At 56.1% G+C, this 15,259-nt stretch overlaps 1 protein-coding gene across 4 annotated transcripts in view; it reads left to right on the plus strand.

Annotated features, from left to right (window-relative positions):
- Window positions 1–15,259, plus strand: part of ZNF385C (zinc finger protein 385C) — a 59,012-nt gene that overhangs the window by 2,592 nt on the left and 41,161 nt on the right. The window contains exon 1 of one of the 4 annotated variants that reach the window (XM_085083629.1): window positions 11,769–11,931. The exons of the other annotated variants lie outside the window; for them this stretch is intronic. The gene's annotated coding sequence lies outside the window, so the exon portion shown is untranslated. Of the gene's footprint in view, window positions 1–11,768; window positions 11,932–15,259 lie in introns of those variants that run through there. 4 annotated transcript variants of the gene reach the window in all.

The raw sequence follows: 15,259 nt of genomic DNA on the forward strand, positions 1-15,259 counted from the left end.
TCTGTACCTCCTGCTGTTCATCCCCATGGGCTGGCAGGAATGTGCAGAGCCTGGAGCGATGCTGTGGCCCAGCAGAGCAGCACCAGGAGCTCACCTGGCTGTGGTCATCCACAGCCATTCCAACCCAAAAATACTCCTTGAGCATTGTCCCAGCATCTTCAGACATCAGCTGGTGGCTGGTAAAGGAACCCTGGTCTTTGCGATCTTATTTGTTGTATTTCTGAAGACCTTCTTCCTGTTTGGCTTTTATCTAATGCTTCTGGGGAGGTCAATGTATTTGTACAAGTGCACAACATAAGTTTGCTATTGACTGAACAAGGACCTTTGCACGGATGTTCCCAATCCAGCACTGGATATGTCAGTCACGTTGCTTTACACTGGTGAATTTCCAGGGCTAAAAACAAACCTGTCATGAAAGCACAGGACAGTCCCCAAAATGTGCCAGACTTACACATCACGGGGCAAAGATTCCCTTTCCAAGCCCTGCAGCCCTTCCAACTGCTGCTCCTGTTCCTCAGCTCGATCGGGACTGGAATTTGAGTTTTCCAAAGCCAGAGCCCTCAGTTCTGCAGCCCTTTAATCATTTCTAGGGATGATAAAAATGCAAAAATGTGCACCCGGAGCAGAATAATGAAGCCCATGAGGGTCTATTTGTCAATTTAGCAACGATATTGTGATATACAAAGGCTGTTTCTTAGTATGATGTTCTGAGATTGCCTCCAAAATAGCACCATCATTTCTATGTCAGAAAGCCCCTGTCAGGAATTATGTCTGTGCTCTCAAGGAAACCCAGGCTGCAGCTGCATTGTAACAACTGCTCCATTTCTGTTAGAACTACAACAATTTACTTGCCAGTCATCAAAGGCAACCTGCAGATTTAAGGAGCTGTGAGCCACTCTGTGGGCATAGGACACCCCAGGTCCCGTGGGAGTTCCCCTGGTACTCCCCCAGATGCAGATGTTGGTATTTCAGAGGTATCACGATGTTTGTCTGTGGGCATGCTGCCTGTGTGCCCAGCCTGGCTGTGGTGGCATTGTCACCCTGGCCATGGCAGCGGGGCTGGCACAGGGGTAACTTTGCTCTGCGTGGCTGTGGGGCAGAGTGGGTGCTTCCCCAAGCACTCCTGACTTCCCAGGGGCTGAAGGCATGGGGAATCCCTCAATGTCAGAGGGCCTTTTATGATTTTTTTTCATAAAACCCACCGCTTTTTCCCCCTGCAATGTAAACAGCCTTTTCCCCAGGATGAATTCCCAGCAGGGTGCCAGGGAGAGGGGCTGGTGGTGGGCTTGGGGCTGCAGGGGTGGGCCCAGGATGAGTCCTGGTCATGGAGGGGGTTCTGGGATAACTGGGCTCTGACGAGGGCTCTGAGCCCTTGATACCGAACAGATCTGTGCTGCTTTGAAATGGGAACGTTCCTGAGTCGTGATTTTCCCTGGCCTAATTATGGAAATTTTTTAATTAGTTGATAAGAAAGATCACTGAGAAATTGCAAAGGAAACATTTTGAGGTGAAGCCCTAATCTGTGCCTGTGTCTGCCTGGAGTCAGGAGCTGCTCCAGCTGCTGGACCTTGGTCAGGCAGCAGCGGCCAAGCTTGGGGTGCTGAGGGGACTGGACATCCCTGCTGCTTCCTATGGGGAGGTGCTGGGTTCCTCTGGCCAACAGGTTTGATCCTGGCAGCTCTGTGCCAGCTCTGCCCACTCCTCTGCCTTGTGCCCACCAGACAGGGGACAAGCTGGGGCCTCTCTGGTGGGAATCAGGCTAATGCTGCTGGCTGTGATCTGCACTCTGTCTCCAGTTTGAGTATTTTTGCTTCTGACATCTGGCCAGCGGCTCTTGCTCCACATCAGAGATGAAGGAACTGTTAAATGTGGGGTGGGTTTTGCCTGTGTAAGATCAGAGGGGGTTCTCACCTTCCTATCACCTCTCTGTTCTCTGAGCTCTGCCACCTTGGAACTGGGAGAATTCTGCAGACACTGCCCTGGGGACAGCAGGTCTCTTCTTTGTAAAACCGTGCGGCAAAGGGCCAAGGGCTTTTGGGGGGGAAGTTTTCCCTTTATCTGGAAAAATAAAGGGAGAGACATGGGACCAATGACTTGGTCCTTTCAGGTGTCACAGTGATGCTGCCCTGGGTGTCCAGAGGCTCACTGGATGCTGCCAGAACCAGGACCAATGTGGCAGAGATGCCAATGACCACCACTGGTGGTGACTGGAAACCAGCAGAGCAGGACCCTAGCCTGCCTTTTTTTGTGGATGCGGGTAATTTCTGGCACATTTTTGGGGGATTGGGTTTTTTCCCAGACTTTCTCTGTTACTGTGTGTGATTTACTTCCCTCGCCCTCCTCAGCCACACGCCCAGGGGAAGCGGCGGCACTGCTGTTTGTCTTGGTTGGAAGAGCTGCTGCTCTGCATTCGTTTGAAGGGCTGAAGGCACAGAGCCGGTCTGTGCACCAGGCTGGAGGCTCTTCTGAGGAGCCTGAAATACTCGTAGGAAAAAAACCCATAAAAATCCCAAACAAGGGAAGCTTGTTACAGAGCCAGCAGGAGACTGGGAGTGGCACAGAGAGGCTGCTGGGCAGGCTGGGGGGCAAAAGCTGAGGTCAGGCAGGAGGTCTCCCCCAGAGCAGGTTCCTCCACCTCAGAGCTCTCCCGCCCAGTGCTGGGTGCGCTTTGTCTCACGCAAGGCCAGAGCCTATAAATATCCCAACTCCAAATTTTCAAGAAGTATTAGGAACTCTCCAGGCTTATTTTCGAGGGCTGTTACGAAAGGGCTTTAGCGGATTAAAGCTCTCCCAGATTAATCTGTGCTCAGGAAGGCGGAGGGTGCAGGAAGGGCAGTGCTGGAACCCCGGGCATGTGGTGCAGGGGGTTCACCACGACTCTTGGGCTCCCCACTCCCCATCTTGTTGGGGCAAGGGGCAGCAGCAGTGGGCTGATGGGGCAGGGAGGGACATTTCCACAGAGCCATGTTCCCAGTTCCCCGCTTCACCCAAGCCCTACTGAGCCCCTCAGACCCAGCCAACATCTCTAGGGCTGCAGGTTTGCACAGCTCAATGTCAAATTTATGTTCCCTCTGGTGTCCAGGGGAGGTAATTAGCCAACAGGTGTAATAATAATTTAATAAGTGTGTCAAATAAGCCAGCCGATTGTGGTATGGAGCATGCTGTGCCTTTGGAGGAGTTTTCCAAGGGCTGGGGATATGCCAAATGGGAACACAGCAATTCCCTTGTCCAGGCTGGGGTCTGTCTGTCCATCCTGGGTCTGTGCAGGAGCTCACTCCTGTCTGGGATCTTCTGCAGAGCTTTGGGAAGGACCTGGGACTGACACCCTGGCGTTCACATCAGTGCCAGAATCTCGCCTTCCTGGCCACATTTGGAGGGAGATGATGACTTGTGTGCTCCATTACCACTGGAAGGCACAAAGCAGTGCCGGAATCTCAGAGCAGGATGAGTGCTGACTGTGCTGACTTAGGCAGCAGATGAATCAAAGGGATTTACAGACACCCAGCAGCCACCTGCACCTCCAATGCTGGCCTGTTGCTGTCACTGCCAGTGCTGCTTCCATGGGCATGGGGCTCTGGCCCAGGGAAGTGCCAAGGTGGGTTCTGGCAGCAGAAAATCAGCTCCAGCACCTGCTGGCTCTTGGCCTCTGCTTGGTGCTGGGAAAGCTTTTCAGTTTTCCTTGGGAACAGTTCTGCTCCTCAGGACTTGGGCAAACCCTCTGGCAAGTGCATGGTGGTGTGCAACAGTGAGATGCTGGCAGGTGACAGGATCACCCTGAGCACACTGGGAGCAGCTCCCCACTGCCTGGCTGGCCAAGGAACTTTTCCTTCTCCTGCCAGTGGTGGGAACCCCAAGCCCTCTGCAGCCCCAACTCAGGGACCGCTGGCTGTGGAGTGACAGATAATGCAGGTAGGGCAGGATGCAGGACCCTTGGGGGGTCAGAGCTGTGTGATGCTGCAGTCCCAGGCAGGATCCCTACCAGGTGTGTCCCCCCATGGGGAGGGTGATGGGGAGAAGCGCTGATTGGTGGTGAAGTGCCTGCTGCATGATGGACAAACAGCTGCCCCTTTGAATCCTGATTAGCACACGGCCCACAAAGCCTGTTTTGGCTGTGGATGAACTTTGGCTGATCCCAGGGGGCTCATGCAGATGGGGGTGCTCAGTCTGTGGGAAGGTGGTCACAGGTTTTGAGGGGCCACAGAGGGCAGTGCGTGGTCCTGCTGAGACAGGGACTGCCCCCGGCACAGAGATCCTCATGTGGGCAGGGCAGGCAGGGTCACTAAGACGCCTCTGTGGAGGATTTGGCCTCTCCCTGCCTGTCCTGGCTCCAGCAGAGCTTTGATGGGTGTGAATCAGTAACAGAGAGCAGGAAACCCTGCAGAACCCAGACCCAGCAGTGCAGGGGTCTCACATTCTCACCACCAAGCCTCATCCTGCAGTGGGACCAGGCACTGGCTTCCCAGCACCACTGGCTATGCCCATAGCCCTCCACTTATTGCCAAGTAGAGTGCCAAAAATCCTGCCTTTCTTCACCTGCTGACAAGGCGTTGGAAAAGGGAGAATACTTTAAAACATAAAACAAATAAAATTAGGTCTTCTGGTAAGGGATTAAATGGGGGCCCTCCGCTGTATTTATAGAAGGTTCAAAAGTAAATCTGTTCCCAGACTGAATAAACATTTTGCTCAGGCAGGCACGATCTTCAGTTCATCTGTCTTGGAAAGACTTGAGTGAGAGGGGAATTGATTTTCTCCAGCCTGAACAAGGCAAGCGCCTCTCAGACCCAGATAGAGAGTGAAGTCCCATTATCGGCTGAAATGGGGAAGCAGCTGGGAAATCATTAAAGAGAAAGCAAAGACAAAGCTGCTTTAGGGAGGTGAAAATTCGCTCTCCCCCCGCGACTGCCACCCCTGGAAATGCTTCGAGACTGTGTCACTCTTACCCCATGAGGGAGTTTAGTGACACTGAGTGACCATTTGCCAGCATCAGCAGCAGCTCCCCATGGGAGATAGGAGCGGCTGGCGGCTGGCACTGGTTGTATTGGTCACACTGGTTTTGCGGCTGCACAGATCCGTGAACGAGAGAGGTGGCAAAGGGGAACCTGTGAGTGGCTCAGCTCATTCCCCTGGATGGAGGGGGATCTGTGCAGGTACGGTGGTGGTGCCAAGGACATTGACCTCATTCTCTGCTCCTACACGGATCACCTGGAGCTGCAGACACACTGACAGCCAGGTTAGCGCTGCTGGACACGGAGGCAGCCAGGGCTGGACCTGCTCTCACATGTCGGCTCTCTGCACTCCTACGCCTGCCGTGCTGTGTCTGCCCTGTCTGTAAGGGTGAGAGGAAATTGATGACGCGTCCCTGTCACTGTCCCCAGCCTGCGAGACGCAGCCATTCACACGGTCCTTGGGCTGATGCAGGTGGTCCGGGCAGAGGTTCCTCTGGCATCATTCACCCCAGCGCTGGGTGTTCAGCACAATTCCAGCTCAAAGAGCTGCTTAATTCAAGCCGGCACCTGGTGTTTGCAGACATCAGCTACCGCCAAGACAAGAGCACAGTGCTTTGCTCTTGATAAAGGCAGCTGCCGGGTCAGCGCCAGCTCGGCGAGAACTGCGCAGCCGGGGCTGCCGGGGCTGCCCAGCTCCCCGCGGCTGCAGCGCTCCCCCTGCCTTCTCCCAGGTCAGAAAGGAAAGAATAAAAGGCAGAATGAAGAACAAGCCAAAGCCCTTGGCAGTGTTTTCCAGGCTCTTCTCCCTATTTTCCATGGCAGAGCCACATCAAACAGCTGCTTGCCTGCAGAAGGTCCTCAGCCCCAGGTGGGTGCTTGGAGCTAGGACGCTGTGAGGAGCGGTGGCGGTGCCTGGCGAGAGTTTGCTGTGTGAGCTCTGTCCGCCCCGTGCTAAAAAAAGGCACAAAATGAGCAAAATTATGCGCTGAGTCACTAATCGTTCACCCGCTGCTTTAGTCACCAGTGCTCCCACACCGGGGGACGTTTGCTGAGGGGGCACAAACTGAACTGTCATCGCGTTAAATGGATGTGGCCGAAAGCAGTGAAGAGCTGCTGCTGCACGCATGGCTCCTGATACCAGACAGACCATTGGGCTCCATGGCCACAGGAGCTGCTCAATTAATGACAACTCCCTGATGAATCCATCGATTAATCGCCGCCGTGTGCTGCGGCGCCGGGGCGTGCTGCCCGCGGAGGTGGTGGCAGCGGAGCAGCTGCTGCCCGTGTCCCATGACAGCACGGGTCGCTGTCCTGGTCTCTGTCCTCCCACGGACATCGCAGCTCCTGCCGAGGGACGGGAGCTGCTGTTCCACGGTGCTGGAGCGGTGGGAGCAGCCCCTGCTCCGGGGGTGGTGGGGCTGAGCCGGGGGGCTCTGAGCAGCAGTGTCCTGCCTGCCGGTGCTCCCCAGTCTGCCCCACCCTCCCCAGGGCTGTTTTAGCCGCGTAACCCGCCGTGCCGGAGCCAAGCGTGTGTGAAAGAGCCTGTCTCAGCGCAGGGAAGAGCCATAAAGGGCCTATTTATGGAGCTGGCTCCTCACAATGTTTTCAGACACAGCCCTCGCATGTTTTCATAACAGCAACGCCTCCACCTCCCGCCAGCTGCCAGTGGAGCTGAGCCTCTCGCCGCTGTCCCCCGCACGCCCCGGGGAGCCGGGAGCCCTGGCAATGGGCTGGCGACTGCGGGGCTTCCCGTTGGGATCCCGGCCCCAGTGCAGCCCCGAGGCAGCTCGTAGGGCCGTGCCTTGGCTGCCTCTCCCATCCCGGCTGCGACCTGGCACCGTGCCCATGCTGGGACATGCTTGGACCCTTGGCACGGATGGGCTGCTTTGAGGGCAGGAGACAGACTTGTCAGCAGCCCCTCTGCCCGGGCCACCTCTCCACCTCGCTACCACGTTTCCCATTGCCTGGAATTCGCTGGCGGCCAGCACTGAGCGCAGGGCTGCATCCGGCGCCCGGCTGGAGGAGCAGAAGCTCCTAAGTTTCATCCTGGGAATTCCCTATGGAAGGACCAGACTCTGCTCTAGCCATGGCTCCGTGCTGCTCACTGGCCATACGCGTGGGCGATGTGAGTCGTGCCCGGCCGGGCCGTGTCTCCCCCCTGTGCCAGGTACCCTCCGGTGACAGTGTGGCAGCCGCTGCGGTGACAGAGCGGCAGCAATGGCAGTGTCATGCACGTGTGGGAGGCAGGTGAGCACAGAGAGGGAGCAGGGAGATCTCTCCTGCTCAGCGCGGATGCACAGGGGGGAGCAGGAGTGGGGCTGTCTCTACGGCAGGGAGACAAGTAACTTTTCGTTAGTCCATTTAGGAATTCCTTTCAAGGAGGAACGCTGACCCACCCGAGCTCATTAAATAACGTTAATGGCGCTGCCCAAATAAATACTCCAGCTGCCACCTGCACCGCCAGCCAACACTCGCTGCCCTCTGCCCTTCTGGGAGCAGAGGTTTCCCAGTCTAATTGGATACACGTGCTTCTCTCCTGACACCCATGACCTCCAACACAGCACAGGATTCTCACGCTGCAGTGACTGGGCTCCTGCAGCTTCATCCCAGTGCTTCAGGAGCAAGTTGCCGCTGAGTCCTGGGGCTGGCAGGAGCCGGGAGCTGGGAGAGGAGCAGAGACACCAAACCATGGCGAGAGGAGGGAACGAATCCAGGCCAGGCTTGTCACCGAACTGATTAAACCCAAGCTCTGAAACTCTTCTTCTGTCCTCTAGCCAGTGAGCAATGTATAACTTCATTACTCTGCATCCAGGAGACACTGAGGGATGTGGGCAATTCATTATCATCTGTCCCGTTTCATTTCCCTGCCTGTCAGCGCTGGCATCCTGGTGTTCACAGACAAGTTAGGGTTTCAAGGTGTGAATTGAGGCTGCAGACCAGTGTTCCCGCAGCGCAGTTCTGACAGGACCCTTGCACACCCATCCCTCTTGGGGACCCCTCAGCAGCACCTTGGGGGACTCAGGGATTTTGTGCCACCCCCGGGTGTGGCACCACCATCACCAAGCTCGAGGCTTTAGGGGCTTGACTTCAGAGCTGCCTCTGTCAGCAGGGACCTCAGGTGCTGGAAGTGCAGCATCATTTGGGGAGACCCCACCCCAGCTGAGGGCAATGCAGAAATGAGGGATGGTTTTGGACCCTGGTTTCTGACTTCTCTCTTCCCCATGGCTCTGGTGCCATTGTGCTGTCCCCTCCTCAGACAGGTCCTTCCTGCTGGCACTGCCAGCTCGATCGTTTCCCCTCACAAGCTGCTCTGAGCAGCAACACCAGGGTGCTCCTCCCCTGCTACAGGGCAGCAGCAGTGGGTCCTGCTGGGTGCTTGCCTCAGATCCTGGTGACTAATTGCTCTGCAAAGAGCATTTCTCACAAGTTTCTTTCATAAGAAATGGTAACAAGGCTTTGATTTTTCTCTTCTTTCCCTTTCTTCCAGTCTTTTTTTCTCCTTTCCTACCCCAAATGCAGAAGGCCCTTTGATCGTGTGGGTTCAGGCTCCATAACAAGCATCTCTGTTTGTGTCGGGGAGTTGTCAGTGTGGTAACATGACAGCACGTCTCCTCCTTGCCTCACACACAATGAATTATTCCTTCCACTCTTTCTTTGCACCATCTCTGGGATAAATTACTGCTCCCAGATGGGTTTGTCACCCAGTGAAGCATCCTTAACCTCTGAGATGATCCCTGCCCAGCATGAAGTGCTGGCCACTGCTGCTAACCCAAGGCTGCAGCAAAACATTGGAGTGGGAAGTTGTCAGCCTAGCTTGAAAGCAAATTGCTTTGCCAATTTATTTTCTTCCTTGTGTATGAACATATTTTTCTTAAAGGGATGCTGTCACATTAAATATGGAGCTGCCAACTGCAGGCATTAAAAAATCATGGGTCGTCCCATTTTCCTTCCTCCCACTCTAAATTCTGAGAAAACAATAAATTCGGGGTTCTTTTTACTTGTCATCTGCCTTTCAGCTCGACATGCTTTTTTAAACTTTTCCCAGTAGCTGGGAGGTTTGGGAGCTTCAGCACCGTGACAAGCACCACGGAACTGGGGCAGACCAGGCTGGCGGCAGGGAGGCACCTCAGCCACATCATTGGGGTGTCCAACTGTCCCTGGACCCATCTTCCCAGAGCTCTGGGCCAAGGGCAGATGCAGAGCAGTCCTGGGACAGTGCTAAGGAGCCTCCCCTCCCACCACAGCTGATGGGACTGAGCCATGTGCTGGTAAGGAAATCTTCCCAAATCTGTCCGTGAAGGGCGTTCACTGTCAACAAGTTGCCTGAACTCTGTGTCTCTTTGTCACATCTCCTGTGACAGATGCAGAAAGTCCTTTTCAGCCTTTATGTTCCCAAACCCTTTCTAGGGAAGGTAATGAAGGTAGGTTTGTTATACTTTGACAAAGAGTGTTTCCGTGCAGCATTGTTGAGCTGGGGAAGGGAATCAGGGATTTGTCAGACTGAACAACCTCGTGGCAGTTTCTGGAACATGTGTCTGAGGGATCTAGGATGGGATCATGTCTGATCTGGTGTCAGGTAACAGAAACCTCTCATATATAAGAGATCTGATTGAAAACAGGTTCCATCTGGGGCTGGGTCAGTGTTTTCCTTTTTTTCTGCTGCAGTGAATCCACAGCTGCAGGTGGGGGTGAGTCTCTTGCTACTCTAAAATACTAAAGGAAAATCCCTTCCAAAGCTGCACCGTACAGCAGTCTCACAGCTCAGCAGGGCTCAGCTGCCCCCCAGCCCCACCACGTGGGCTTCAGAGCCTCCCCCAGCAGGGTGTTTGATAACATTGATTTTAATAAAGCTCTGGGCTTGTTTTGATGGATGGATCCAAAGCACTACACGGATTTAAACAGATCCCGTTGCAAATATCTCTATCTGATACCCCCGCCGTGACCGGACTGCAAATGTCACTTGCTTAACACTATCAAATATTTAATTTACGTTGTAATAGAGGAGTCTTTGAGAGCTCCAGCTTAAACTGGAGGTCTCCTGTTAGCCAGCAGCTCTCCACAGATTTGCCTAAAAGCCAATTTCTGCCCTGGAAAGCTCCTGACCCAGATGCAGGAGTGAGGGGAGCTGGGAGAGAAGACCATGCCCACCTCTGCTGTGGAACTGCTGGAACCCTGCTTATCACTGTAAGTGCTCGTGGTGGCTGTGCTCACCTTTGCCATGGGAACACGTGGGTGGAAGAATGGGACCAGCACTGCCACCACCATGGTGCTCATGCCGATGTTTGTGGTGTTGTGCCTCCAGTGGCACTGCTGCTGGCCTGGTTGTCAGTGTCTGCAGTGGGGGTGGCAGCTCCCCAGGAGCTGGCCTCGATCTCATTCTGGATCCTGCACTTGTGGAAAATCGTCTTCTCTGGGAGCTTCCCTGTGGCAGCTTCAGCAAACAGTGAGGGGTGCTGCCAGGGCTCAGACTCTCCCTGTACATCACCAGGTTCATTGGATTTTATTTCCCATGAGACCATAGTGGCTCTGTGAGATGTGGATCTGCTCTCATCTTTGTGCTGACCACGAGAATCCTGAAGGATGCTGTGATCCTGTCGGGTTCTCCTCAGCCAGCAGAGTGGCTGGGGGAGCATGGCCAGTGTGGGTGATGAATTATGGAGCCTCAGTCCTTCCTTTCCCACTGCCCCCTGCACTGTGCTCACACCTACAGCCAAACCCTGGGACAGAATGTCACACTCTGCCTCTGTTTACTGTTTTCCCTGCTGGTTTGAGAGCAGGTGGCACTGCCCAGGTTTTGCTTCCTAGAGTGGACAGGCATGTTCCTTGCCCTGCTGCAGAGAAGCAGTGTTGTTCTCTCCATGGTGTCTCCTTTAGCTGGTTTTCAGCTGTCCTCACTGCCCAGGAACAGGGCTGGGATCTGCTGATTCAGGGGACACGCAGCCCTGCGGTGTTAATGATCTTGATGTGCAAAGGAGAGGACAGGCGCAGTGGCACCGTGCTCTGTGTGATGCTCCCTGCCCTCCCGGGAGGATGCAAGACGTCCCACTGCCCTTCAGCATGTAGGAACAGCACTGAGGGGAACCCTGGAGAGCATCTGAGGGTAAGAGCCGGGCATTTGGGGGGCTCAGAACTGAGGGTTGTGGGTGATCTGAGCCCCCTGCATGCCCTGGTCCCTGTGCCAGGAGCCAGCCTGCAGTCCAGAGCCCTTGGAGAGAGGCGGCTCACACTAATCCTTGCTCTGACAAGGGATGGTTTACAGACTGATCCTAAAATGTGCCTTGCTCTGGCATTAGTGAAGCATATGTCAGGGCTGGGGGGGCAGCTGGTTTGATGCAGTGTTATGAAATACTGAAAGTGCTGCAGGCATGGCCAGGCCCCTCCAAACCTGCGGTCTGCCTGGATCTGCTCAGCTCTCACGCCAGGACATCGAAACATCTCCTGATGCTATAGCAGGTCCCCTGGGCTGCCTCCATGTCCAGGGCAGAGCTCCTTGTGCTCATTGAGGTCAGTGGCTTTTCCATCCCTCCACCGGCAGCCAGTGCCTCTTTATGAAGTTGCACTTGGAATTCTCTGGGCCCAACCTTCGAGGCAGCCTGGGAAGCTGCCCCATTCCCCCATTTCCCCTGTCACTGAGAGCTGCTGTCAGGTGCATCCGCCTGCTCTTGGCTCAAGGTAGCTCGTCCAGTGCCACCCCCTGCCAGCTGGCGCCCGCTGCCCCGCGTGACGCTCGGGGCTCTTTGGGAACTTGCTGAGCCACAGGCACCAACTCGGACGTGCCGGCTCTCGTCTGGAGGCTGCTGATGAGGGCTGATTTAGTGGCGATCGAACAGCATTTGAAGTGCTCCTTGAAATACGAGACAAGTGTCTGGAACTCTCCGGGTGCAGGGGCGGCTGCGGTGCCCTGACGGCCGTGGCACAAGGGCAGGAGCCGGCTTAGCTCGGCAGTGCCAAGGGCAGGGCTCGGCGTTGCCTTCACCAGCACCAGGTAGGAGCTTCCTGTGCCAGGCTGGGGCACCAGGTGCTGCCTCTTCAGTGTCTCTGTATCCTGAGCCCAAATGGGTGGGTGGGTGGGCTGGAAATTGCCTGTGCCAGTGGTGAGGCATCTATGAGGAGGCAGGCTGGTGGGGCTGCTGCCAGGGGGTCTGGGGTTGCCTGGTGAGGGGCACAGGCAGGGTTTCAGGTGCAAACATCCATGGCAGTTATAGGAGCACAGAGCTGCTTAATGGTGCAAACCCTGAGGTGACGGGATGCAGTGATTTGAGTTGTGCTGGGGTGAGGGGTTGTGGCATCTCTGACTTTCCTGAGGGTCCTTACAGATGTGAACAGGGACCATGAAATTGGTATTTACTCAGGGGGTTTGAGGGAATTTTGTAACAGGTGGCTGTGGATACTTTCACATCAACATTTTCTTTTACTTCTGCTGCTTTTTACTGTTGTGCGTGCTCAACTGGAGGCAAGGAAGGTGGATTCAGTAGTACAGAATCTAGTGAACTCAAAACAGATTTTTTTTCCTTCAGATTTCTCGCTGTCTTACCAAGTTCATGCACTTTCTGTTTTCCCGATCCCATATTGCTGAATGGAGGGATCTCCCAGTTAGCTGGTGTGATGTCCCCTCAGCTCTGTGACAAAAGCAGTTTGATCTGCAGGGAGGTTCTGGTCCCATGTGTTGGCTCTGCCGAGTTCAGGCCAAATAATATCCCATGGGACACAAACTAGTGCTGATGGCAGAAGGGAACATTAGGGTCTCTGCTGGGGCAGGACACTGGGAGAACATCCCAGTGCAGATGTTCAGGCTGTGTGTGCATGGGATCCTCTGACCAGGCTGGGATAACAGCACTCCCTGTGCCTAGGGTGGCCTTTATGGGTCTGTCCCCAGGTTATCCAGCATACAGGGAATGAGGGAAAGGACCTGACCTGCACCAAACCTGCTCTCTCATCAGGATTTTGTAGTTTGGCCAGAACCCCACTGCCCTGCTGATGTATCTCATACTCAGCCAGCTGCTTTTCTGGGATGCTGCGGGATACTGTGGGATGCTGTGGGATGCTGCTTCAGCACAGTGTATGGGCAAGGAGCCATTTCCAGTGACTGCAGCCTGTGCGGGAAGTTGTGGTTTCTGGAGTTTGCTTTGCATTCAGAACCTGAGTAAAGGATGTCCCAGCATGAGTCTCCTTCAAAAAATCAGTAGCCAAAGGGACATCCCCTGTGAGGCCAGCAGAGCCCTTGGCTCTGAGGGAAGGACAGGAAGAAGTGCAGGTGGCAGGGTGTCACTGGGGTCCTGGGAGGTGTCATTGATGTTGATCAGGCAGGTCAAATGTGGGCAGTGGTGGGTGAGTGGCAGCTCATCCCCACCCATCCAGGGGATCCCTGCAACCCTGGGAAACCATACCCCAAAATTTGCAACTCCTTGTGGTCCTCCTGCACGGAGGAGACAAAAGCTTGACCTCATTGGTCCTGGGATGGGATAGGATGGGTGGTGGAGCAGGGATGTGGTGACCCTGTGTTCTGAGCTTGGTTTGGTTCAGACCCCCTGAGTCACCCTGGGGGTGTCACTTAACCTTCACCTTGCCTTAGTTCCCTTCCTGTGAAAGGTAACAGCCTACCCCGCCAAAAGTTCCTTAATGCTTTGCAGAAAAGGTGAAATCTGCTCCAAAGCAACCATCAGTCAGGGTGGCGCCGGCTTGCACACGTGCCATGACCTGTCCCGTGACCTGTCCCAGCCACGAGCCACCCCATTTGTGGCCCTGACACCTGAGAAGCAGAACAGGCTCAGAAGAAATTAAGTGAATGAGACAACAAGTGTGTGAGCAATTAGGACAGACCTTCAAACGCTGCCCCGGGAGCTGGTACAGGAGCTGCTGCCTAATCAGAGCAACAGCAGTGCCTGTGTTAAAGACGAGGGAGACTTTGGGGATACTTTGTCCACATAATGTTCCAATTTTAGCTCTGCGTCCTGGGATGTAATTGCATTAAAAATACCCGGGGAGGGGGAGGATGCCAAGGGCACCCGGCGACCTGCCTCGGCTGGCGTGTCCCCTCCAGCGTGCCGCGTGTCCCGCTGTGTCCCCGAGGCCCCGTCTCACATTCCTGCTGTTGATCGTCTCCCAGATCTGCTTTCCGGTTGCTCTGCTAATGGTTATCCTGCGAAAGGCCTCCAGCTCTATTAACAGCTCGTGGGAAAACCTCCCGCTCCTTTTGGCTAAACAAGACTATTGATAGAGACACTCGTGGCCACCTCCGGGGTGCAGGAAGGCGCAGGATGGGGCCGAGACCCGCCGAGGAGAGCGGTGCTCACCCGGTGGGTGGGTGGGTGAGTGGCAGCGCAACCCCGCCCTGCGACGGGGAACCCGCTGCCCTCTGTCCCCGCTGTCCCCAGTCCCCTCTGCCCCCGCCGCCCCGTGTCTCCGCTGTCTCCATTGTCCCCCAGTCCCCGCTGTCCCCGCTGCCTCCCCGGTCCCCGCTGCCTCCCCGGTCCCCGCTGTCCCCCCGCGCCCCCGCTGTCCCCAGTCCCCGCAGTCCCTGCTGTCCCCGCTGTCCCCGCTGTCCCCGCTGTCCCCGCTGTCCCCGCTGTCCCCGCTGTCCCCGGTCCCGTCTCCCGCCCGCCGCGGGACCCACGCGCGGAACCGGCGCGGAGCGGTGGCGCCACCGCGGGGCCGCGGCCGGGGCTGCAGCACCCGAGACCCCCCCGACTCGCCGGTGGGCTCGCGGACCGAGCTCCTCGCGGCCTGCTGGGTGCTGAGCGCTGCAGGGAGACCCCGCCGGCAGCACACAGCAGGGTTTTGGGCTGCCCGCTGCCTGAGCCAAAGCCCCGCTCTGGTCCCTGCTGCCCGAGGAGCGTGCGGGTGGCTGAGCCCCCATGCAGCCCTGCCGAGGAAGCCGGGGACATCTCTGCAGGGCACCCTTGGGTCCTGCCTGGCCACCCACAGACACCCCGGCCCCTGCCTTGGCCCCTTGGGGTGTCTCGACACAGCGTGCCTGCGGGTATTTGAAAGCCGCAGCTGCCAGCTCCAAGGCGGTAACTGGATCACAGGGCTCGGGTGACCTTCGCGCCTCCGAGGTTGTTCTGGATGTCCCAGCTCGGGGTCGGGCAGCAGGAATAGTGCCCCTGCAAGGCAAAGGCCACCGGAGTGCTGTCCCCAGTCGACCCCAGTCCCTCTATGGGCAGTTCTTCTCTGTGGTGTTCCTATGCGGGTCTGGAGCTCCAGCTCCTGCTGCAAGTTGGCCCCACAGAGCCCCATGTTCAGGACAGGCACCTGCTGGTGGCCGATGGTGCCAGTGCCAGTCGTTCTCCTGCCGTGGTGGGGACAGGCTGTGG

This window comes from Lichenostomus cassidix, chromosome 27 (genome assembly GCF_008360975.1).
Source record: "Lichenostomus cassidix isolate B80296 chromosome 27, HeHo_3.0, whole genome shotgun sequence".
Classification (NCBI taxonomy): domain Eukaryota; kingdom Metazoa; phylum Chordata; class Aves; order Passeriformes; family Meliphagidae; genus Lichenostomus; species Lichenostomus cassidix.